General features: G+C 37.6%; 1 protein-coding gene across 2 annotated transcripts in view; it reads right to left on the minus strand.

Moving 5' to 3' along the window:
• Positions 1–15930, minus strand: part of SCN9A (sodium voltage-gated channel alpha subunit 9) — a 175295-nt gene extending 159365 nt beyond the window's left edge. The window contains exon 1 of one of the 2 annotated variants that reach the window (XM_070581525.1): positions 15632–15930. The gene's annotated coding sequence lies outside the window, so the exon portion shown is untranslated. The remainder of the gene's footprint in view (positions 1–15631) is intronic. The other variant, XM_070581526.1, reaches the window with a different exon arrangement.
• Between the last annotated feature and the right edge of the window lie 11640 nt (positions 15931–27570).

The raw sequence follows: 27570 nt of genomic DNA on the forward strand, positions 1-27570 counted from the left end.
TTTATAATCCCAAGAAGCATGTTACTTTGGGGGAAATTAAAGTTCTTGTCAATTACTGCTGGTATATCTTAAAATTTTAACAGAAAAATTCATATATTCTCATCTATACATTATGTATGAAGGAAAATGGAAAAACATTTCTTGGTTCACATTAACCTTCTCTATTAGTCAGAATTATCCTTTCCTGAGAGCAGAAAGCCAACATGGACTTAGATGAGCTCTAGGGTCACTAAAATACAGCTGCAGAAGAGGTCCTAAACCTTTTTATAAAGGTTTATTTAAAAAACACTTTTATAAAGTGTTACATAGAGAGTGCATTTCCACTCTTTGATTATGCACATATCCACTTCCTCCAAAACATCAGCAGGGTTGAGGAGAAAGGGAATAATAGCTTTGGGGCCGGCAAGCTTAGGTTTGAATTCCCTGATTATAACACATAACTAGCTCTGTGGCATTATGCAAATTCCTCATAAATAAAACGAGGAAAGTATCTGTCTTACAAGATTATTCCTTGTAGAGGAGGTAGAATAGAAATAGTTTCTGTAAAGTGTCTACCACAGTACCTAGGCTAAATAAATATTATCAATATACTATCTTTTTTCTTTATATATACTACAATTTAAATGATAAACCATGAGTTGGCCATTAAAAGTAAAACCTCATTAAAATCTTTTCTTTTTGGTGAGGAACATTGGCCCTGAGCTAACATCTGTGCCAAGCTTCCTCTATTTTGTATGTAGGTCGCCACCTCAGTATGGCTGAGGAGTGGTATAGGTCTGTGCCCAGGATCCAAAGACTTGAACCCGGGCCACCAAAGCAGAACAGGACGAACTTAACCACTATGCTACGGGGCCAGCCCCTTATTAAAATTCTAAATGGAGAATACTTGTTACTTATATTTTATTTCATTTTCCTAACTTGTTTATGGCTTTAATCTAAAACCCAGGTTCACAGTAAAACAGGAAGACAGCATAACATAGTTGGTAACTTTGTGGCTCCAGAGAGAGAGCTGGGTTCAAATCCCATCTCTGCTGCTTACTAGCTTGTGTGCTTGGGCAAATTAATCTCTCTACAGCTTGGTTTCTGCATCATAAGTCAGGGATGAAAATTATTATCCGATAAGATCATTTTAAGGGAAAAATGAGACACTGCATTTTAATCATTAAGCACATTTCCTGGTACACTTTAAGCGCACAATATATTCTAACCATTCACTTAGCACATTTCCTGATATATTTTAAGTGCAAAAAAAAATTTAACCATTATTATTAGTGATTTTTATCAACTTTCTTATAAAATTGATTTTGCATGCTTAATGTTCTTAAGGAAGGAGAATAAATTTGGTTACTTCATAATAGATAAATATTCGTACTGCGTATGCAGAACCTTTTTTTTCTTTCTTTATTTTTTCTGAGAAAGATTTGCCCTGAGCTGACACCTGTTGCCAATCTTCCTCTTTTTTTTTTCCTGCATGTGAGTCACTGCCACAGTGTGGCCACTGACAGACAAGTGCTGTAGGTCCATGCCCAGGGACTGAACCTGGCCCTTTGAAGTGGAGTGTGCTGAACTCAACCACTAGGCCACTGGGGCTGGCCCCAGAACCTTTTCTTCTTAAGGAGATTTTAATTTAGGTATTTTAAAGATTAAAATAAATCTATGATCATTGCAAAACCAAGACTACACTGCTTTCTACCAACAGATGGCGATATACATCACATAGTCATTCAGTGCTTGCCAACACAAGGCTCGATACATGTGTGCATTGTTTTTAAGTGGTGACAAAAATTATTAAATCCATCAGGCTTGTTAAATGCAAACATATTGAGAATACTGAAATTTTTAATAACAAAAGAATTATAATATGATGGAAATCAAAGTAGAAACAACAAAATAATTGAAAGTGTAAGAAAATAAGGAATGTGGCAATTGCATAAAAAATTAATCATCTGACAGTAGAAAAGATTCTCTAGGACTGAGCAGGGTCATGCAATAGGTTGAAAGTGCTGAGCCTGGGCAATGGCCAGAAAGACACAAAGAGACTTTTTTTTATTTAAAGGGAAAATGTTCTAGCATGGGTCAGATGATTTTTCTTCATTAGTAGTGACTGCTCCAGAACTTAATGCTAAAGCAAGAGTGGGTCTGGTATTCATTCAAGAAGGTATAATGCAAACGTAGTGACAGCTGTTCATGAAACATTCCTGGCAGGCCAAGAAGGGTTCAATATTACAAACAAGCCTTTTGCAAACTAAAATGTTCATCAACAGAGGAACTTCTTGTGTTTCATAATTCTCTACTCCCTCCTAGAACTAGAGGCTGTCATTATGACACGGCATGTAGTAGCCCTGACCTTAATCTGGGAATGTGATGAAACCCATAAAATATTGTTTAAAATGTATTCTCTTTTGAGGTTATTCCCGTTTAAAAGATATTCAGAAGATGAAGGGTATGGTTATTTTTAAAAAGAGGTGAACTAAATGTATGATAGTATTTCTTACTTTCTACCATTTTGAGACAACATTTTCAGAACCTCATAATAGATGTAAACAGGCTTAGAATAGTGGAAAAAATTCCAGATTAGATAGTGGCCACAGAGTAAAAGGAAATGGGAAGAAAATAATTTCTATCCTTTCTCAAATTTATATTCTAGGAGATATCTGATCAGAAGACTTGGATTCTGAGAAAAGGTGAGTATTTAGGCAGAAGAGCGTATAATAATTCAAAGACAAAGATACTTAGCTTTGAGTTATAGGCTTTACTTCTTTTGGCTATTGTTCTAATTAATGCATTGAACTGCTTAAAAACAAAAAGACGTTCACAATGTCCTATTTTCATGACAATATAAACTGTACTCACCGACCTTGAGTTTTCATAAATAGGCGCCATTTTTCATTTGCTGGTAGCTACCCAAGGGGAAAAGGTGCTGCCTATGGGACTTATCTTCCACAAGACTGTCTAATGGAACAAGAAATATCTGTGGTACAAACTCGAATCTTCAAATTTCTGTTCTCAGTAGCAAACTCTTCTAAAAACACTTCTAACAGAATTGATTAAAAAATTAGTATCTTCACTAAGAGTTACGAGAAAGAGGAAAGAGGATTTTTGAACTTATTTTATTAAAATGAATCTAAGATTCTAAATAGCAGAAGTCACTGATTTACTACACACTTAAGGAAACAAAATAGTCTTTCTTTTTCACTAATTTACTCAGTTGTTTACTCACTCAAGTATTATTGAGCACCCACTCTGTGTGAAACATTGTCCTAGAGTTGGAGGGGATGTAACTGTAGCAAGAGAGAATTCTTGCTTTATGTAATTATATTATCTAATACCTAGGATCATAATATAAAGAGTTCCTGAATCAATTAACTATTTAGCAAGGAATCAGAATTCCTAGACTACAAAAGAAGGGACCAAACTCCAACATTTTTCAACAATAGGATTGGTCAAAAGGATGAGTGAATACAATCAGACAGCAGGAGAATATGAACATATGATATTAGGAATCCCACTACGTTGCTAGTACACTCTTCCAACAATTCAAGAATTTGACTCTTACCATACAAGAAAAAAAAGAAAAACTTAGATAGAAGTTATTGAAAGGAAAGGTGAATGTTCAGAGTAAGGAGTATTTGAATTACAAAGCAGACCCCTGGGAGTGAAAGATGAAGAAAAGTTGGAGACTCTTAGACTCTATAATGTCTATAGGAATTGGAAAAAATAATCACCAATGGATCTCAGACATAAACATAAGAGCTAAAACTATAAAACTATAATAAGAAAATATAGAAGAAAACCTTCAGGACATTGGATTTGGCAATGATTTTTTGGATACGGCACAAAAAACATAGGCAGCAAAAGAAAAAAATGGATAAATTAGATTTCATTCCAAATTAAAATGTTGTGTATCAAAGGATACTATCAGAAAGTGAAAAGGCAACCCAGAGAACAGACAAAATACTTGCAAATCATTTAAGTGATAAAGAATTAATACCCACAATACATAAAGGACTCCTACAACTCAACAACAAAAACAAACAACCCCATTCAAAAATGGCCAAAAGACTTGGATAGACATTTCTTCAAAGAAGAAATACAAGTGGTCAGTAAGTACATGAAAAGATATTCAGCTTCAATAATCATTAGGGAAATGCAACTCAAAACCACGAGATGCCACTTCACACACAGTAGGGTGGCTATTATAAGAAAAAAAAGAGAGAGAAAATAAAGGTCAGTGAGAGTGTGAAGACATTAGGACCCTTAAACATTACTCGTGGGAATGTAAAATAACACAGCTGCTGTGGAAAATGGTATGGCAGTCCTTCAAAAAATTAAACACAGAATTGTCACATGACCTTGCAATTCCACTTGTGGGTATATATGCAGAAGAATTAAAAGCATGGACTCAATCAGATTTGTACACCAATGGTCACAGCTGCATTATGCAGAATGGCCAAAAGGTAGAAACAACCCAACATCCATAGATGCATGAAATGTTTAGAGTGAAGTTCATTCAGCTATAAGTGATGAAATGGATAAAAAACAGGGAATGTGGTGTATACACACAATGGAATATTATACAGCCTTAAAAAGGAAGGAAATTCTGATACATGGTATGACATTGATAAACCTTAAAAATATTATGTGAGGTGAAATAAGCCAGTCACAAAAGGACAAATATTGTATGATTCCACTTATGTGAGGTTCCTAAAACAGTCATCTTCATAGAGAAATAAAGAATGGTGGTTACCAAGGACTGGGGTAGAGGAGGGAATGAGAATTTATTGTTTAATGAGTATAGAGTTTCAATGTGGTATGATGAGAAAGTTCTGGAGATGGAAGGTGGTGAAGGTTGCACAACAATGTGAATGTACTTAATGCCCCTGAATTGTACACTTAACCATGGTTAAAAGGGTGAATTTTATGTTACGTATATTTTACCACAATAATTCTTTTTTTTTAAATTCACAAAAATTTCCTGGAAACTGTAAGGAAGAGATGGTCCATAGGACACCAAAGTCATAGCAGTTAAGAGTGGGTCAACTTTGACAGGATACATGTGTGCGTCCCTGGTATCTATTTTGTCAGGCAGTTCTCCCTCATATCTATACACCACCACTATTTCATGGGAAATAATTATACAATAGATATAAAAATTAATCAAAATATGCAAAATATTACTGTACTCTCACCATGTTTTAGTTTCCAGAATTTAAACATTTAAAGATACTCTCAATTGTAACCTCTGTCATATTAGCCCTTTTTTCTTCAAATGGTAATAAGGGCTTCCAAGAATCTAATCTATTGCAGATGGAAAGAGAATATGAAACATTTACAGAAAAATCATAAAAAAATGATGCAAAGATTAATTTTGTCTGGAAATTAGGAGTTTCCCAATCATTTATTTGGATTGTGTGGTACCCACGTCCAGAGTAACATCCAGTATATAAAATAAAGGAAACTTCATCCCCTTCCAAAGTTTGTCCCAAGCCAGTCATTGCAGCATTGGCTCATGATACAGACCTCCAGGCACACTTAGTAATCTTTCCAAATTGAGAAAAGTTCCTTATCTTCAACTACTTTCTACCTTGTTCTCTGAACTCCAGCCACCCTGACTTCCTTGCTGTTCCACAAACACATCAACTATGCCTTAAGGCTGTTGCAATAGCTGCTTCCTGTGACTGGAAAGATTTTCCTGTTGCTGAGCTAGCTGCCTCATTTCCTCACCTCCTCCAGGTCCCTGCTCAAATATCGCCTCTAAAAGCCTTTTCTAACCACCATTATTAAATAATGCCTCCTTCCCTTAATTCTTTCTATCCTGCTGTATCTTTCTTCACAGCAAATATTATAATAAAAGGACAGATAGTGGTGAATATTTGTTTATTTACTCATTATCTGTCTCAAAACTAGCATGAAACCTCAATGTTTTGTTCACTGCTGTATCTACAGTGTCTACAATAGTGACAGTAGCTACTCAATAAATACTTGCTGAAGGCAGGAAGTGAATAAAGGAAGAGGGAAGGAAAGAAGAAATTACTGTTGAATTTCAGAAAATATAAATGCTGAGAATAGTGACACTGAGCGTTCTAGGAACGGACCTGGAACAACTCAGCATCCCATTACCACCGCCCTTGGGATCTCTGCCAGCTTGTCCCTCCCCACAAACCTCAATAGCATTGAGACCAACTTGGATGCCAACTCCTGATCTATACTTTTTGGAGGCCAACCAGACAGGGCTTAATGATGGATCACCAGCGCAAGACAAATCAGTTGGAAATTTTAGTTCTAACTTTTTTTTTTTACCATCTGACTGCCAGTCCACCTCGCAAGCAAATGCTCCAACAGATGACTCTCACTTTTAGGAAAGGATTTGAGCTTCAGCTTTGTAATGCATCAGCTTGAGTACATGTTAAAATATTTTGTCTCATTTATGCAATTGTCATCAATAATTGGTGAACCCAAATTGTGGGTTCCAGAAAATAAGCAGGAGTGCTGTGCCTTTCTTGAGTGAGAAATAAGAAATATGACTGTCTTTCATCAAGACCAATAATGGTAAAAAGCTAGGTTTGAGAAGCATAAATTACAAAATCCTTGTTAACTTCGTCCTCCTACATTCTTAGAAAGTAAGTTTCAGTGAAAAAGAGATATTTTTAGTAAAAGCTGAGCACATGGGGCCAGCCCGGTGGTGCAGCGGTTAAGTTTGCACATTCTGCTTCTCGGCGGCCCATGGTTTGCCAGTTCGGATCCCGGGTGTGGACATGGCCCCGCTTGGCAAGCCATGCTGTGGTAGGCGTCCCACATATAAAGTAGAAGAAGATGGGCACGGATGTTAGCTCAGGGCCAGTATTCCTCAGAAAAAAAGAGGAGGATTGGCAGATGTTAGCTCAGGGTTAATCTTCCCCGGGGGAAAAAAAAAGTTGAGTACATAGTTGTACAATAAATGATTCATTTTTTCAGCAAATATGTATTAAGAATGACTGTATGTTAGGCACCATGCAGGGATGCCAATATGAACAAGCTATGGTTCTCCCTTAAAACCTTAACAGTCTAGTGGACAACCTGCCAGTCTACAATCACTAGAACAGACTGAGACATATCATAGAACTCAGGGGTCCAATTTCCAATGGTTTTTATATCCCACTCAAAGTAGAGTGTCTAAGTAGATAACAGATATTAAAAGAAAATCTTTTGCATTAGAAAATCATTATAAGGGTAATGTAAAATAAATTAATTTTCCAAAAATGTCTTAAAATTCTTAAGAGTAACATTAAAACCTTGAATCATTAATGTTAAAGAAATACCTTAACTGACATAATTCATTAGCTTTTTGCAACTGTAAGTTCCACGATTTAGGTTACATTTGAGCATATCAATTTGTGGTACGAAAAAAATTTGTACTCCTCTAATTAAGAATGTCTGTATTCTTAACTTCTAGGACATAAGAACACTTTAGATGAACACTGTCGACCTATTTCTTTACCCTGTACAAGGTCACTTTGCTTTCTCTACTTCTCCATCCCCAACACCCAAGATCTCATATGTGCAACTTCATTCCCTGTTTTTTCTCCAGTTCACCACTTATAGCTGAACAAACTTCACCCTCGACATCTCAGGCACATATCTCTTTCCGTGATTACTCATTTTCTTTCAACTCTTGTTTACCTTGGGAAAGTCCTTTTTCCTATTTGGATTCCCTCATAACGAAACAAACAAAATATTCTAATTGTGGCCAAGTCAAGTCAGAATAGTACAATGACAACCTTAGACCAGGAAAGAAAAGTCACTTAACTTCTAAAACAACCTCAAAAACACTTTAAATGTATAGATACATTTATTAATGTCATAATGTTTTCAAACTTCCTCCTAAATCTTAATTTCGGTTTAACACAAAGGTACTCCCCAAGAATCGGCATTCAAGATCAACATGTAACAATCTTCAATTTTTCTTTTTCTTGTTCTCTAGTATTGTAATTACATAGCTTGCTACAGTTAATTGCAAATATAGGGTATTTCAGCTCCATTACGGATATCAAAGGCTTTTGTGGTAATATAACCACCAGGTCTACCTGTGCGGCAGATGTGCAACCATATGCTTGGGATAAACAAGGTTTTCTTTCCTTTAAAAAGCATGTGTATGTCACTCAGGTTTAGTCGCCACTTGAGTCTTTGGGAAGGTTATGTCACTTCTGAGCCTCAGTCTTCTCACCTTAAAGGGTGGTTGTGGGGATTTAAAAGGAGCATTTGCAAATCCCTTACTGTCTGCCGGGCAAAAATGAGACTTCCATAAATGAGGCTGTTCAATTAGCTATTATCAGTAATATTAACAAGATGTAAATTGTGCTGTCCATATTTTCCCTTATGGCAGTGTACCAGTTATACATGCATCTTCTGTCTTCATGATGCTTCCATGGCCCACCTCTTACAACACACAGTCTATTATTTTTTGTAAGTGAGGAAGAATTGTGGATTGCTAAGGAAAATAATCAATAAAAATGATTCGGTTATTACCCTTAATGTGATAATCTGCTTTACAAGATTCTGATTTTTGTTGATGCCTCACTAATGAAATAAAGGGAATGGACATATTGGCAAATGCTCCCCTCGGGCTCAGACATCTTATTTGCTGATTTAAAAATTCAAAGTGAAATTCCTGATTGAATTACTGGAGTAAGTTTGGTTTCACACATAAGGAAAAAATTTCCTGATATGCCTTTTTAAAAATTTCCTATCAAAGTAGATACGAGTTGTTTAAGATGCACTAATAGGACATCTTGCAGGTCAACTCCTCCACTGAAATGCTCTCCATCAATGCAGAATTCTGATACAGCAGGTTCAAAAACATAAAGAAAATATAACTCAATAGTTAACGAATTCTTGATTTTTGAACGTCTGTCCCATGTTTTCCTACTGGTAAGTTTTTAGACACTTTGTATAAACTATTTGTAATAGCCTATAACTGACAACTTTACCAACAGAGTCTTATAAAGAATTCAGAATGGAATGGTCCTCTATTAGAGATGTGTAAGTATAATTGTGTTTAAAAACAGTCAGAGGAAACTGCATTATTAGTATTCATTGAAATAGAATTAAAAGTAAAAGTAACAATGATGAACTTTAGATGCTGTACCATTTGTATTCAAAATATAATCAGAATACATTTTGGTTATAAATATTAATATATTTATTATATAAATATTAATATAAATATTAAGTTACCAAATATCTGGCTACCATTATTGAACATTATTGAACCTCCTTATCATGTGTCAGACATTAAAATGGCTTTTTTGAATATATATATTAAACCTAATTCGTACAGCAACCCTTAGTAATAGATGCTGACAATTTTATAGACAATGAAGTTACATTTGAGAAGTTAAAGTATTTGAGTAAGACTACAGGTTCAGCAAAAGAAATATGTAGAAAAACACTTTTTCACTACACTAATATGAATACAAATTTATTCCTCTGTGATTTTAGTACTTTATAAAAATATTTTACATAGATTCTGAAATATAGTAGGAATGTGACAGGAATTTTCAGAGAGCCTCTCTGCATGACCATTCCACAAATATTCATTCCTGAAAGTCTGTTGGGTGATCTCCTAGGGCTGTAAGAACCTTGTTCCCAGTTGGTCCCTGGGGATGCCATTTTCCTTCTTCCTACCTGAATTACCAGGAGCCAAGTTTGTCCAGGGTAACAAGAATATGTATTATGTTAAAGGGGGAAAAATCATCACTTAAACTTTGTAATATTTTATTCCATGAAAGGATCATCTATAAAGATTGCTCCCATAGTGTCTACCTAGATGGAATGTTAACTTTAAATCATCACACAGAGAAAGAGAAGGCACAATTTACCAATAAAATTCTACTTATCCTAATCAAAATATGCATACAGTTAATAAATTATCCTTACCTTAAGCCCTAAAGGATGCACTGTCTATTGGACTTGAAAGAATAATCATTTAGTGGAGTTTAAACCAAAACATAAACAGATATTTTATTAGCATATAGCATTTCTATCATTGTCTCATTTTACTTCTCTTTATGGATCTGAATATTTAAATTTACTTATTTTTTGCATTTCTAAATTATAGGTCCTCAAGAAAATGACCTATTTTTATTTATTAATTTATTTGTTTTTGGTGAGGAAGATTGGCCCTGAGCGAACATCTGTTGCCAATCTCCCTCTTTTTTTTCTCCCCAGAGTCCCAGTACATGGTTATATATCCTAGTTGTGTGTCCTTCTAGTCTTTCTATGTGGGATGCCACCACAGCACAGCTTGATGGGTGGTGTGTAGGTCCAGACCAAGGATCCAAACCGGCAAACCCAGGGCTGCCAAAGTGGAGCACCCAAACTTAACCACTACACCATCAGACCAGCCCCTGATGACATACTTTTAGATAATTACATTAGATTCTAAGATACATAGTTTATGAGCAACTAGTACAGTTGACAGACACTACATCCAATGAAATCATCCCTACTTTTTAAACTCAATCAGATGACACAGGAAGTCCAGTTTGTCATAGAACACATAGAAAATCTCACTAAAAATCTCTATAGAAATGTCTTTGTACTTACATTTTAATGCATGTATCTAATCTTATTAATTCCTCTTTAGAGGCCTAATTTTCCAGTTATTTGTATTAATAGTTTGACCTAATAGTGCAGCAAAATTTGTATTACTAGCCTATACTTCAAATGTTTGGAAGACAAGATGTAGAAGAGAAGAAGATAGAAAAAAAGAAAGGAAAAGGGCATTCACTGTAGGGCAGAGATGGAAGGTTAATGACATTGTGGACGTACTGACTCCCTCTAAACTTCCACGTGAACAATCACAGGTGCAATTAGAGTTTTATCTTATTTTGATAAATGATTCCGAAAGCTTTGTAAAAAATCCAAGGAGACATTTTAAAGAAATTTATGATCAATAACAGCAGTCTCTCAAACACTTGACACAACAAAAGGAAATGATAAAATGAATAGCAATGAAATTACAATTAAAGTAATGGTCTATTTTAATAAAAATATATGGCATTTTTGGCTCCCTGTTATATCACTTTAAAAATCCAAGGGCATTCCATTTCCTACAACTAAAAGAATAACAGCATGTTTTCACAGAAAATACAGTTATTATTCTAAAGAGAAAAGAAGAAAGAACTCTTCTCAGTGGGGCTAAAAAGATATCAAATAATTTGATTCTATATATAATGTCAACTCAAATTTGTCTGTGGCAGATTATGTTTATGGGCACTGTTCAAGGCATTCCCTCCTGCTTCCCTTCTTTATCATGGTCTGGCATTTTTCCTTATCACCCAGAAGGGTTTGATTCCTCCAAATTTCATTCCTCCTTTAGCAGCCAAAAGCTGATGGCTTTCCCTGTTGCCTGAAGCCATTTCCTTCCGGCTCTGCCGAGAGGGAAGAGTAAGTTAAAGCTTCAGTGAAGAAATTTCATTGTGCAGGATGGCAAGACACCAAAACTCTCCTCTCATATTCCACAAAAGTAGTCTATCCACATTCTGTGAACTCTCTCCCATAAATCCTCATATGAAAATTATTTTTATACAATCGTATAATATCCATTTTATTATGACCTTGCTATCTTAAGCGGTAATCTAACTCTACATAGTTCTGAAGAAGGAAGCTCTAAAACCTCTGTGTAAGAATAAATTAGCTAGTTTGTGACCTAAAATGGAGGGCCATCTTCAATCAGTACACAGATGCACTCTAACACATTACAATAACCACAACTTGTCACCCTAATAGCAAATCTAATGAAATCCCTGGTGACAATTCACAAAATGGTTTAGTCCTTAAAGAAGAAACATGATTGCCCAATTCTTTACCAAAACACCCAACAGTGTGGCGGGTCACTTGCTACACAAAAAATACCACCAATCAAAACTGGTCACCTAACAGAAAGCTAAATTTTCAACCAAATGTTAATAGTAAAACTACTTGTTTGTTTAACATCTTTAAGCACAGCCTCAAAAAACATAATGGAGGGATTTATTGCCACACAAAGAGTGTGTGTGTGTGTGTGTGTGTGCATGTGCGCACGCGTGCAGAAATTCCAATATAAATATGATACTATCATTAACCAGCATGAATTTTGAAGCCCTCTCTGCCCACAATAATACTGATGGATCTTCATGGATTAGCCCACAATGTCTGTCTGAGCCTTCCTTAGTGAACACTTTGGATTTGCGAGATAATTTGCCCCTTGAGCCTGGAGTAAACACCATCTTGAAACCTGCAGGCACTGGATCTATGGCTTCACCTCATATTTCCACCAAGTGAGCTCACTTAAGTATCGATATTTATTACAAACCAATATTTTAAATTTAGCGATTATTGAGGGACTTCACATTCTTGGTAAAGGATACAGATTTAAACCTAATACAGTCATCATTATATTTTAGGAGTCATTCATACTAAAGTTATATTGGCTTAGGTCAATTTCTTGGCAGAAATACTCCAATTTTTCTTTAAAATATATTTTAATCCAATTGTGGTCACTGCGTTCCTAAGAACGCATGATATAATCTACTTAGCTTTGAACACGTTATTGCCTACACTGCTGAGAGATGGGAATACATCTCAGGATATTTTAATTTTACCTCCTCAAAATCATAGTATAGGATTGTACATGTACCAGATACTCAACAAATAAAAAAGAAATTTAATCATAAAGTTTACTGGGTTGATGTGCTCTATGGTGAAATGAGTCATATCTTTGTACTTTATTATTTACATAAATACGTAGGAAGCCCCCAGTACTTCATGCCAGGCACTGTTCTGGAAGCTTGGTCAATGACAAGGGCTTGGTCTCTGTTCCTTTGGAAAATATGATAGACAAATCCACAAAATATCTGCATGCTCTAATACGCACTATGAAGGAAGGAAACAAGACACCAAGACAGAGACTAACAGATGACAGCCAGCTTTAAGAAGGTGATCAAGAATGGTCTCTCTGAGGGAGAGAACTTTGAGCTGAGATTTGAAGTTGGAGAAGGAGTTAGCCATTCAAAGAGTAGAAGGAACAGTCCAGGCACTGGGAACAGCATTTGAAAAGGCCTTAGGAAGTGAAATTACTCCAGGTGTCCCAGGTACTAAAAGACCAGTGTGGCTGGAGCATATAAATGAGGGGGAGATGGGTTCGGCGCGGTTGTAGAACAGGGCCAGATCAGAGAGGGAGCTGCATGCTGACAGAAGGAATTTGTTGTTGATCAGTTTCTGTGTTTCTGCATTTATTCCTTTTTTCTATGCAGTCATGAGCCAATGAATGCTTTTAAGGAGAGGTATGATGGTATTGCCTTGTGTGGAGAGTGAATTGCAAGGGAGCAAACCATGGAAGCAGAGAAACTAAAGTGAAGCCCGGAGCAGGAATCCAGGTAAATGACAATCATGGTCTGAACTACTCTGGTGGCAGTGTGGATAAAGAAAACAAGGTGGGAGAGATATATCTGAGAACTGTAATTGCACAGAGATAAGATATTGGGAGATAAGACTGATAGATCTAAATATGGACTGGATACGGATGAAATGCTCTCATGAGGAAGAAAGAGAGCAATCAACACTTGACGGATGGTGAAGACATCTATTCAGATGATGAAGATTGGGGGAAAGGATCTGAGACAGTTTTAGGGAAAATCATAAGTTATTACCATTATGAAATTGAGAATGATCCATTTACATTAATAAACTTTAAGCTCCTTTACAAAGTCATGCCTCGTATTAGAAAAATACCATACAAATCCTTCCAGCACTTCCCATTCTTTCATATATCTAACAGGAACAGAAATTAGATAAATATTAATTATTTTATTCATGCAAAATGCAAGATTCTATTTTCTTTCCTTGCCAAAGAGAAAGTGGGTTGGTCTACTTCTGAATTTCTTACTTTTTCTTTGCTGCCAAAACTCACCTCAGCAACAGGTAGCAAACACAGAAGCACTACCACAGGAGGACTCCCATGATTACCTCTGGGTCCTAGGAGACACAAGGATGCTCTTGGCAGACAGCCAGACCTGACATCTTTCTTCTGTAGAAGCATCAGGTACCGTGTAAGCCATAGGAATCATGGCGTACTGTATACCTGGCCTCTCTAAAAATATGCCACTGTGTCCCAGGACTGCACAGTGGTTCCCTTCTAAAGGGGAATTTCCAATAGACAGGTATTTTAAACATCTCCACAATACAAAAAGTTATCTTAGGCAAGACTATTATCAGTTGTCTAAACAGAGGGGACACTCTCCATTACATCAAATTCATATTTTGTCTACCTTTTGTTGTGAATAAGTTATAGAATATATATGTTAGAAACAGTCATGATAATTCCATACATAGGGATCAGATCAGATTTCAAATAATCAACAAAAAGTTTCAAAACTCCTACCTACCACGGTTTCTAAGAAAGCGAATGCTTATTTAAATTTTTAAAAACAATGGAAAAAGAATTAGAAGACTTTCCAATAAAATAAACTATTTAATAATTGTATTTGGTTTGCAGATTCTATAGAGAGAGGTTTTATTGATGTTAAAGCAAAAATCATTAAAATATACTTTAAATTACCAAAAGAAAGAAAGAAAGAAAAACAACGTCTTTCTCCTGCCCACTGGGACGCAGAAGAAATAGAGAAGAACATTAATTGTGTTTCTAAAAAGAACTGAAGCTCCCAACACTGACACACAGAAACTGAAAATCCATCATTCTTTTAAAAGCTTATGTTGATTTTATTTTATTGAAGTGAGCTTTTTAAAAACTCCCCTCACCTTCTCTCATATAAAAATTGCTCTTAGCTTCAGAGGAGATATAAAAGACTACGAAGGCTGCAACTGTAATAAAAAAATACTAAAATAATGAGTAAAATGTTCCCTGTAATCACAAAAGTTGGCATTATAAATTTCTAGTTTGGTAATCTTGCTTTGATCTTTTAATTATTTAATACAAGTAATGAAAATACCTATTTCTTTCTAAAAGTAAATGACAGTTTCAGTTGAAGTCGATAAAAAGTTAAAATGATTCTGAATCTTACCTGAATTTCCTTAGAAAATGTTCATTCGTTTGAAAAAAATAAACTGTGTCGCGAAATGGGGCTAAGCCGGCTTGTCAATCATGTGTGTTTGCGTGCTCCGGAGGGGTGCGGCGCTGCTCCGCGGGCCCCACAGGTAGTATCAGCTCTGCTGATTCTGCACACTCACCTTTGCAGATGGGAAATATAACACATGCTTTCTGCTCGTAAAGAATACGACTTGCCCCTGGAACCTAAACCCACCCAACAACTCTGCTAGCGTAGACAGAAAGAAACAACAGACTGGAAACCATCAGGTATAGGTGCCTTGCCTTTCCACATTTTCAGAACCCGCCAGCAAATCCACAGGGTCAAAACCAGCAAAAGACCGGCCTTACAATAGGAATAGTTGCCTTTCCAGCTCCTCTTGCTCCAATTGCTGGGACCTCCCCGCCCAGCTTCTCCCCTACTTTCCAGGTGGCGTAACACCGGGTGGCCAAAACCCAGAGACGTGAAAATGGACACAGGTGGGTGTGGCGGTTGAGGAGAACACTGGCGAGAGACTGGAGGATTCCCTGCCCGCCAACCGGAGGAGCAAGAGAAAAGGCACTTACTTGCAAGCTTGCCCGCCGATCATGCCCACGCAGAGAGCCCGCAGCACCTGGCCCCAGGGGAGGGCGCGGGCTTCAGGGACCCTTCCTCGCTCCCGGCCTCTCTCGCCCGGCGTTCTCTCTGCTGCTGTTTCTCCCTCTTTCTTTGGGCTCCTGTTGCTCAGCGGGCGCCTGCTCCTACCAGCCACCGGCACCCAAGCTAGCCCAGCCCCAGCCAGCCCAGCGGGCGCAACTGGAAACCAGACACCCGCCGCCGGAGCGCTGGCGAGGGCCGGCGTGGAGACAGCGCCCCTCCTTCCGGGGCGCGCCCAGGGCAGCGGCAGCCCCGCCTCCCGAGGGCAGCAGCGCCGAGGTGCTCCTTCCACTCCTCCCTCCCCGCCCTCGCCCCAACCTCCTCCCTCTCGCATCTCTCGGCTGGCGGCGCAGGGCGGGGACCCGCCTAGGGGCGCGGTGGTGGAGATGCTGCATGCTGCATCCAGTGCGCTAGTAGAAGGCAGAGGAGGGGGTCGCACGACTTCCCATGCGCGGATACCCCGTTGGGTGGGGTGTGTGTGTGTGTGTGTGTGTGTGTCCTGCAGCCAGAAGAGCCCTTCCCTTACCTCACCCCCGCCCCCATCACCCCTTCCTCCCTTCCTGCTCAGCAGAATCTGCTAACGTTTCTGAGAAGCCACTAGTATGGCTTGGTGGGGAGCAGGCGGAGAACTCCGGGCGGAGGAGGTGGGGACCAATGGCAAAGGCCCGGCCAGTGCCTCCTGGGCCCTGGGCTCTGAGGATTCAAGACTGGGAATTGGTTCCTTGCCTGGGGCTTTGCCCACGGAGACTGGGGCAGTGGCGCGCAAGACCTGTCTCCAGGCTGCGATTTTTCTTTTCTTTTTTATAATAGATCGTTCGGATTGCCGAGTCTTCCAAGCAGGCAAGGAATGAATTTTCTTTCAAAGGTGGAGTGAAGAGTCAGAGGTTGTTGTGGGTGGAGAGGGAGATTGGAGTAGAGGATGCCTTTCCAGACCTGGGACCCGCTCATTTGGATACACCATCAGTCATCGCTTCTGAGTTTTAACAGCTGGGTAGGAGCGACTGTGAAAAGAAATCTTTATAAATCCTTTTGTACGGGGTGTGTGTTGTGTGTGTATGTTTTCTACAGCAGCCTGCTGGCAGGAAGAGCAATGAAAACAGGATTGAATTATCTTTCTCAAAGACAAACAGGAAATTTCCACCAAGGGGAGAAATCAAAGGATTAGGTTGGGGCAGGGTGGATTACTGGATTCAAGCCTTTGAAACAGGCAGATCACTTTGCAGTATATATATGAGTGATGGACATTGGCAGCTGTAGTGTTAATTTGCTTCCAAACCTTGTATTGTGTAAATACAGGATTTTAAGCCCCAGGGTTTACCTTTCTCTGCTGCTTACCGAGCTTCAGAGGTTTGCCCTGGGGCTTTGGACCTTATATTCTTGACTTGTAAGATGTGCTATTGAAGGAAGGAAACTTAGTTTCTGAGGCTGTCTACTGAAGGGTGAACTGGGTCACTAGTGAGTAATTCTCAACGCCACATCATGGCCAGCTCACCTTCTCTTCTGTGACTGGTTGCAGACAAAGGAGCAAGAGTTCAACTGTACTAGGAGTGACAGCCTTTTTGATTAGATGCAATCAATGCCACTTTCTTTCTTTGCCACCTTGAAGACCCCCTTCAACTAAATTGTCTGATGCACTGAGATGTAAAATGAGCTCAGTCAACCCTTTTTCTTACAGTTTTCTGACATCTGATCTCCATCATATCAGGGAATAATCCATATGACATTTAGAATAATTAGAACTCACAGGATTTTAAATCCATGTCACTTTTTTCCTTGAGAAGATAAATTAGAACATAAAACCTCTAGCTGATTAAGACAATTTAAAAAAATGGTCAATGTCTCTAAAATTATAAAATGTGTTCAAATGATTAGTACAGATTTGCTCAACAAATTCCAAAATACTCAAGCTTTAAAGAAGCAATCAAGAACCAACCAGATACTGTACGTATTTTAAATATAGAGTGAGCTTATTGGATTTATTATTCCTAGAGATGAGGCAACATGAAAACAAAATAGCTTTAAGATGAATCCATAAATAATGGCACCATATAGAATTATTATAGGAAATTAGGATCACCTTTGGTGGTTAACATCACTTGGGATAGTGACGGAATATTAGGCTGGGTCATCCAGTGGTTTAATGAAGTGAAGCAATTTTTAATAGTGGATGAAAAAGTACTTCCCACCAGTGTGGTAAGAAAGGAATTTGGTATCCCTCTCCCCTGCCACTAAGAAAATAATAAATAATATACACCATGCTTTGTCAATGAGTGTGTGTGTGTATACACATATTCCACTCTAAGAGTCCGTTTACAAATACATGCTATTCTCGGTGTACCTAGGTTCTTGCTAGGGGTTTTCAAAAATAAAACCTCCTTGTCTGTCTGAGGGATCCCTGGTGAGATTTTGCCTGTGACATCATTGACAAAGCATGGTGCATATTATTCAGTATTTTCCCAATTCTCTTTCATCTCCCAATTATTTATTTACCCTCCATCTATTTATTTTTTGTGCCATTTTTACTTTCTCAAGCATTTTGTAATCTGTTGCTTTTCATCTATGAAGTTTTGTTTTTATTGCTCTTTCAGCATCTCTGGGATTTTTGTCTCTGTTTAAATCCAGAAAAAGACTATCTGAGTCTATTACTGAATATTATACTAAATGCACCTGAGAGTTTGCCAAATACTAAGTGGTAGTGTCACATGTAGACATAAGTAGATAGTGCCATTGGCAAGGTTAAAGAGTAGGCTTGAATTATAGGAGGCAGAAATGATACCTGGTTGAACCAGCCAACAACCAGTAATGTCCTGAAACTATTCACAACTAATCTTCTATTATTTGGGTAGAAAAAAGTAGAGGTGTTTATACTTTGAAATTAACTAATATTATACTTCAAAACCAGAATAGGAATAAAGAATTTTATTTTACTTAGTGGTAACATGCAAATCCACACTTCCATCTCTTCCACAATTGCTACTCCAGTTTTCAAAACTATAGTTTCTGGAGGAGAAATAAATAGACAGTAATATGAAGATAATAAATTAAACAATACAGTAGTGATAGAGTTTATTTTTTCTCATTAAATAGAATTAGAAATATACATTTATCTTCTCATATCTGCTACATGGAAATACTCGAATTAAAGAAAAAACAATTATGCTGTTGTGAAAACGGAAGAAGAAAGCTACAAATTTTTCGTGTACACAGAGCTAAAAAAGTATGATTCGAAAGCAGGTTTTCAAAGTAGGATTAAAAAGAAATATAACTATAATTAAAAACATGCTGCAATATACAAGGAAGATTCAGACGTAGGTTAGAATAATAAGAAAGATTGATAAATTATGCATAATAACAGAAGAAAAGTGATTTCCTAAACGTATCAGCATCAGAGTGTTTGCTGGTCTAATTTGACATGGTCTGGGCTTCTGTGCCAGCAAACCTTGTGAAGAAAAATACACGTGTTTTCTCTTGCATGTAGTAGATGCTTAGTAAGAATATTGATTGATCAATCATGAAGAATTTTTCCCACAAGGTCAAACAGCCCACCAATGGGTCCTTTACCAGAACAATGCTTTTACTGATGATGCACTTTCTGTGGAATGCTTTTTGATCAAAACTGCTGTTACCAAAACCCCCTTCCTGCTAAAACCTTAAGCTAGACAAGGTTACACAATATATGAAACATTTGTTTTTAGACTTTGGGCAACGTGATACATAAGGCTGATTCCTGAAAGAAGGGAAATAAACAAGGTGAATCCTAGGATGGTCCCAGCTTACTCAAGGAAACTGGTTTCCAGACTGTGGCACTGGAAGTGGGAAACCCAGAAAGAGCCCCACAAGCTCCCTGAATCGAGAAGACAGAAAATAAAGTTTGAGAGGCTGAGGCAGCTAGAATTTGTGGACAGAGTACCTGAGAGAAGGGAACTGCACAGAGCAAGGACGGCAGAGGTCTGCAGAGGAGTGCTCTCAAGTTTGGCATTGATACTGATGTGCAATTGTGTGAGAACAAAACACCTAAGGCCAGGGAAAGAACTAATGGAAAGCAGCAGGTCAAAAAATTCCTGGACCTCACACAGAGCTAGAAATAATTTGTGCTCCCCCAGCCAAAGTGGAAAGACCTTGTCCCGTGTGAGTTTTGGGTAGGATGCATAGAAGGATATTGTCTTAGGAGTGGGGCTAAATTAGCTTTAGATTAAAGTTGCTGTGGATTTACCCTAACAAAGCTTAAAAGCAAGAATTAAAAGGACCCAACTGGTTTCTTCTTGCTTAAATGCTAGCTGGAATAAAATCCAACACTTTCTAAAAGACCTAACAACATAAAATTAACACTGACTGGCACCCAATTTAAAAAATGACCACACATGCAAAGAAGGAAAATGTGACCCACAGCCAGGGAAGAGTCCGTCAAAGGAACAGACCAAGAAATGGCAAAGACAAGGGAATTTACTAATTAGGATATTAGATTCCATATCATAAGTGTGCTCTGTATGCTCACGACAGTACAGAAAACTCTGAACACCATGAGGAGAGAAATAGAAGATACAAAACCCACCAAAATGGAACTTCTATGTATCAAAAATACAGTATCAGAAATGAAAATTCACTGAACTTAAAAGCAATATTCACTTGGAAGGATATTTAAGGAATATATATGTATATGCAAAATAGAAAAGTAATGACCCCTGTAATCCCAATCTTCACATACTAACAAATTGACTGCTGTCTTTCTAGACTTTTTATTCACCTGTATAAATATATCACTATTATTTGAAACAATAAAATATCAATGCAATAATACTTTTAATAATATATTAATAATTATAACTATTGTATTAATAATATTAATGCAACAATAATAATTACATTAACACAATGATTGCAATCCCTATGAATTACAATAATTTGTAGGGAGCTGTGATCATCCTTAACTTCGTAACAAGTATTTTAATGTATTATATTTGCCTAGCATATTATAATTATCAAGTTCACCCTCAAGGATCAGCAATTTTCTTTATTAAAGATATATAAAAGAGGTCCTGAAGAGAGCTCCAGAAGGGAAATTTTAAAATATTTCAGCAATTATCACTAGTAAAATCAAGATGTGATTTCCCCAAGCTCATTGAAACAGCTATTTCAATGTATTACTTCTAGTATTTTTACTAAATTGGAACTTTCATTATGTGACATGAAATGTGGTTTGGAAATAGAGGCATCATTTTGTGGTTGTTTTGATTTCTGTCAGAAGTGGAGTGCTGGCAAATTTGAGCGTGTGGACTAGGACATGGGAAGAACTGAGTTTCAGCAGAGCAGAAGATGTCAAAGCAAAGATGGGGATGGGACATTTGAGAAGGAGGAAACAATAGAATAAATGTTCCCAGCTTTGGATCAACAGTTCTGAAAGATTTAGAAGCCCCGAGAGCAGGGTGGGGCTGGGGCAGTCTGCTGGGCCCAGGGTTCAAAGGGGCTTGGACACGTTTGTGAGGACTTGTTGCTATTTCTACATCCCATATTCTAAGGACTAAGTTTGTTCTTCAAAGATTCCCACACGACAACATTTTATCATGTAAATAATAATCAGTTAAGGTTTATCTTTGAAATCCCAGATTTTCAACCGATTAGATTACCATTATTCTGGGGAAGTTTTTGACATTAAAAAATTTTACCTTGTTGTGTTTTAAGCAATTCAGTAAATAGACTCAAATTTTTACAGCAGTGAGGAAAGATCCAAAAACAGAAAGAAAGAAATCAGATTTCTTTAAAGCGGGTTATATTTGTATAATGATGAATAAGTTATGGTAAATTTTTAAATTTTTGGCCCGTTTTAGCAATGTCTGAACTAGCTAACTATTCCAAACAACATGCTGATATTCTGAGAATGCATTATTATGTGAAATGTAGTGAAGATAGGTTGAATGGTAAATAATACTATATTTTTAAAAATGGTTTGTGTGTTTTTATGAAAAATTCAAAAACCTAGTTAGGTTTACCTCTTGAAATTATTTTGGCTCTTGCCATTGAGATTAATGATAACACTTGTTCGAGTTTTAGTATGGGTCAGGCGTTGTTTTAAAAACTTTACTGTTGGGGCCAGCCTGGTGGCGCAGCGGTTAAGTGCACAGTTCCGCTTCGGCGGCCCAGGGTTCACTGATTTGGATCCCAGGTGCAGACATGGCACCGCTTGGCACGCCGTGCTGTGGCACGCGTCCCACATATAAAGTAGAGGAAGATGGGCATGGATGTTAGCTCAGGGCCAGTCTTCCTCAGCAAAAAGAGGAGATTGGCAGCAGATGTTAGCTCAGAGCTAATCTTCCTCAAAAAAATAATAAAAATAAAATAAATTACACTATTAAAAAAAAGCTATACTGTTAAACCCATTTAATCCACATAGCACTGTTAGAGGTAGGTAATATTATCACCCCCATTTTTGCAGGAAAGAAAACTAAAACGGGAGAGGGTAAACAACTTGCCCAAGGCGACACAGCTAATGTGTGGATGAGCCATGGTGTCAGCCTAAGTAATCAGGCTCAGGATCCTGTGTGCTTAAGCACCAAGTACATTACCTCCATAGCCAAGTGGCTGTTATGTCTCATAAAGACAATACACACATTTGAAAGAAATGAAAATATTGGCCAGGCTACGTTATAATTATGAATTGAAAATAAAATTTAATAAATGTAGAAGAACAATATAAACACGAAGTAAGGAAACCTCTCAGTAGTGTATTTATTTGCAAATAAACCTGTAGACTGAACTCAAACACGTCCGAGAAGTTAAACTGCATCATAGTATAATGCAGGGCACAGAACTCACCTACCAGTTACTGCTGTGTCTTTCACGGGGCGTGTCTCAAGCTCAGTGCATTTCAGTTTTCTTTTCTGTAAATGGGAAGGTTTGTACTAAATTATTTTCAAGTTGCTTTCTTCTCTAACCTTTTAGATCTGTTTCTTTTATACGAATATGTGCAATTTTCTAAGTGAAATTTAAATTAAATATTTTTTCATCGAAACATATTGCCTACTGGGGAATTGTTTTTGTGAGCAATGTATATTCATATTTCTCTATGACAGCCACTTTTGCAAGGTGTTGCCAAAATGAATAATTATTGTCTTTTGACACAATTTAAGAGGAGTCATCAAATGAGACTTAAATGAATAGAAGCCATAGGCTCTACTATGAAATTATCTTTAGAGCACTGGATTATGACTATTTTCTTCAGAGGTAACCCAGTACAAATTCTAGCACACTGCGTACAGTGGGCATTCTGTGCATACTATTAATTTGCATTATAAAGTTCAAAATCAGTTTCCTCCTCCCTCATTCATTTTTGATAAATGCTACATCTACTGCCACCTGGTGTTCAAAATAAGTCAAATGTTTTAGAAAGTCATTAAAAACCTTTTACATTGATTGTTTTTGACTATATTTCTTAGAGCAGTTTTAGGTTTACAACAAAATTGAGAGGGAGGCACAGATTTCTCATATAGCCCCTGCCCCCACACATGCATAACCTCCCCTGTTATCAACATTACTCATCAGAATGGTAACTTTTTTTTTTTTTGCCATCCATTACCAAGGATCCGTTACCATTACCTTGACATATCATAATGACCCAAAGTCCATAGTTTATCTTAGAGTTCACTCTTGGTGTTTTACATTTATTTGTTTGGACAAATGTATAATGACATGTATCCATCATTGTAATATCATGAAGAGGATTTTTCACTCTCCTAAAAATCTATGCTCTGCTTATTCTTTTTTTTTTTTCTTCAGGAAGATTAGCCCTGAGCTAACATCTGCTGCCAATCCTCCTCTTTTTGCTGAGGAAGACTGGCCCTGAGCTAACACCCATGCCCATCTTCCCCTATTTTATATTTGGGATACCAACCACAACATGGCTTGCTAAGCGGTGCCATGTCTGCACCCAGGATCCAAACCGGTGAACCCCAGGCCACCAAATCGGAACGTGCGAACTTAACCACTGAGCCACCAGGCTGGCCCCTGGTTATTCTGATTCCCCTTGCCCCTCCACCCATGGCAACTGCTCATCTTTTTATTGTTCCCATAGTTTTGCCATACCGTTGGAATTACACGGTATGTGGCCTTCTCAGATTGGCTTCTTTCACTTAGTAACATGCATTTAAGGTTCTTCTGTGTCTTTTCATGGCTTGATAGCTCATTATGTTTAGTGCTGAATAATCTTCTGTTGTCTGGCTGTACCACACTTTACTTATCCATTCACCTACTGAAGGTTTGGCAATTATGAATAAAGCTGCTATAAACATCCATGTGCAGGTTTTAGTAATTTCAACTCCTTTGGGTAAATATCAAGGAGTATGATCGCTGGAACGTATACTGAGAGTGTGTTTAGTTTTGTAAGAAACTGCCAAACTGTCTTCCAACGTGGCTGTACCTTTTTTCATTCCCCCTAGCAAAGTAAGAGAGCTCCTGTTGCTCCACATACTCACCAGCATTAGGTGTTGACAGTGTTATGGATTTTGGCTATAATAGGTATGTAGTGGTATCTTGTTGTTTTCAGTTGCATTTCCCCAGGGGCATATTACGTAGAGCATTTTTTCATATGCTGATTTGCCATCTGTATATATTCTTTAGTGAGATGTCTGTTAAGGTGTTTTTTTATTTATAGAGTTGTTTGTTTTCTTACTGTTGAGTTTTTAGAGTTCTTTGTATATTTTAGATAGCAGTCCATTATCAGATGTGTTTTTTGCAAGTATTTTCTCCCAGTCTGTGGCTCCTCCTCTAATTCTCTTGATATTATCTTTTGCAGAGCAGAAGTTTTTAATTTTAATAAAGTCCAGCTTATCAATTCTTTCTTTAAAAGGTAGTGTCTTTGGTGTGTATCCAAAAAGGCATCCTATACCCACAGTCACCTAGGTTTTCTCCTGTGTTATCTTCTAGGAGTTGTTTTTTTTCCAAAGATTTTATTTTTCCTTTTTTCTCCCAAAGCCCCCTGGTACATAGTTGTGTATTTTCAGCTGTGGGTCCTTCTAGTTGTGGCATGTGGGATGCCGCCTCAGCATGGCTTGATGAGCAGTGCCATGTCTGCGCCCAGGATTCGAACTGACAAAACCCTGGGCCACCGAGGAAGAGCACGTGAACTTAACCACTCAGCCACAGGGCCAGCCCCCATTTAACTTATATTTTAAGGGGTCCACACTTGCTATGAAAGCCTTCCTTGAATCATATAACCTTGTATTCTATTCTCTTGATTTAAAACAAAGCAAAACAAAACAAAACAAGCATCTGAGTGATATATAAAAATTTGAAACAAAACAGAAGGATAGTAGAAAGAGGTGTAGAAATTGAGATATTTAAAAAAAATTTTTAGGAAAATATAAGTGTAATTAAAATTTTTGTGAAACATAATTGATTTTAAATATCTCACATAAAATTTTTGAATTTATGAGCAAGTCATTTTTACTTCTTCCATTACAATAAAATAGGTTGGAGGAAATTCAAGATCTGGTGCTTAGAGATACCAGATAGAATAACTAGCTAGACAGGAATCCAAGGAGTGGAACAGGGCAATGCTTGTAGAACTGACGCACAGTCTGAGTAGCATTGACAGAAGGTGGGTGATGGTATCCATGGGGGACACATACTCTTCAGAAGAGACATGCCTACAGCTCTCCAGGAAAGTCTATTTAGTTTCACGGCCTTCATTGTCTTCTGAGGCCTCCTAGACTCATCTTTTTTTTTTTTTTTTTTAATTTTGTCACCACTTTTCTTGAGGTAACACTGATTTGTAACATTATGTAAATTTCAAGTGCACATCATCATATTTTGGTCCCTGTGGACATGAATCACATCATGTTCAGCACCTAAAAACAAATTACCATCCATCACCACACACATGTGCGTAATCACCCTTTTTGCCTTCTTCCTGCCCTCTTCCTGTCCAGTAGCCACTAATCCAATCTCTGTCTCTATGTGTTTGTTTGTTGTTGCTATCTTCTATTTATGAGTGTGATCATATGGTATTTGACTTCCTCCCTCTGACATTTGGCTTACCATAATACCCTCAAGAACCATCCATGTTGTCAGAAATGGCAAAATTTCATCTTTTTATGGCTGAGTAGTATTCCATTGTGTATATATACCACATCTTCTCTATCCATTTGCCCCTCGATGAACACCTAGGTTGCTTCCAAGTCGTGGCTAATTGTGAATAATGCTGCAGTGAAGATAGGGGCCACATGTCTTTACACATTTGTGTTTTCATGTTCTTTGGCTAGATACCCAGCAGTGGAATAGCTAGATCATGTGATAGTTCTATTCTTAATTTTTTGAGGAATCTCCAAAATGTTTTCCATAGTGGCTGCACCAGTTTGCACTCCCAACAGCAGTGTATGAGAATTCCCTTCTCTCCACATCCTCTCCAATTGTTATAGTTTCCTGTCTTGTTAATTCTAGCCATTCTGACAGGAGTTAGGTGATATTTCATTGAAGTTTTTATTTGCATTTCCTTCATAATTAGTGATGTTGAACATCTTTTCATGTGCCTGTTGGCCATCTGTATATCATCTTTGGAAAAATGGCTGTTCAGATCTTTTGCCCATGTTTTAATTGGACTATTAGGTTTTTTGTTGTTGAGTTGTATAAGTTCTTTATATATTGTGGATATTAACCCCTTATCAGATATATGGTTTGCAAATATCTTCTCTGAATTGTTAGGTTGTCTTTTCGTTTTGTTGATGGTTTCCTTTGCTGTACAGAAGCCTTTTACTTTGATGCGGTCCCATTTGTTTATTATTTCTATTGTTTTTCTCACCTGGTCCAACACATTATCTGAAAATATACTGCTGAGACTGATGTTGAAGAGCATACTGCCTATGTTTTCTTCTAGAAGTTTTATGGTTTTAGGTCTTACATTCAAGTCTAATCCGTTTTGAGTTAATTTTTGTGTGTAGTGCAAGATAATGGACTACTTTCATTCTTTTGCATGTGGCTGTCCAGTTTTCCAAACACCATTTATTGAGGAGACCTTCCTTTCTCCATTGAATGTTTTTGGCTGTCTTGTAAAAATTAGCTGTCCATAGATGTGTGGGTTTATTTCCGGGCTCTCGATTCTATTCCACTGATCTGTGTGTCTGTTTTTGTGCCAATACCATGCTGTTTGGTTACCATAGCTTTGTAGTTTATTCTGAAATCAAGCAGTGTGATTTTTTCTTTTCTTTCTTTCTTTCTTTCTTTTTCCTTCCTTCCTTCTTCCTTTTCTCTTTCTTTCTTTTTTCCTTCCTTCCTTTCTTTCTTCTTTCTTTCTTTCTTTTTCTCCTTCCTTCTTTCCTTCCTTCCTTCCTTCCTTCCTTTGTTTCTTTCCTTCCGTCATTTCTTTTTTTGGCAAAATATACACCAAAGTCTCTCAAATTTCTTTGTTTATTTCCATTACTACTCCCACTATCTTAGCTTGAATGGCATGAACTTTTATCTGGGTTATAGAAACATGCTCCATACTGCTCCCTCAGCCTTTGGCATTACCAATTCTAACCAATTCTCTACACTCCCTGTTTAAAGAGTGGTCCTCAGGATGAAGGTCAAATTCCTTAATTTATGCATTGTCTCTGGTGGCAAGGCCTTTGCTTTTGCACTTTCCTCTGATGGGGCACTCTGCCTCAACACCTGCACTTAACCTACTTCTACTATCCAGCAGATCTTAGGTATCACACCCTCTAAACCTTGCTTGACCTGCTAAGTATGGGTTAAATTCCCCTCCTCGATGCTTCCATTATACCTTGAACTTCTCCTTATCAACATTTATCACATTTTATTGTAATTGTTTGTTTAGTGCCAGCAAATGCTTCCCCAAAAAGTGATGCTTGAGCTGGACCTGGGAAGTGGTTCATGAATTAGT

Source organism: Equus przewalskii, chromosome 17 (assembly GCF_037783145.1).
Source record: "Equus przewalskii isolate Varuska chromosome 17, EquPr2, whole genome shotgun sequence".
Lineage (NCBI taxonomy): Eukaryota > Metazoa > Chordata > Mammalia > Perissodactyla > Equidae > Equus > Equus przewalskii.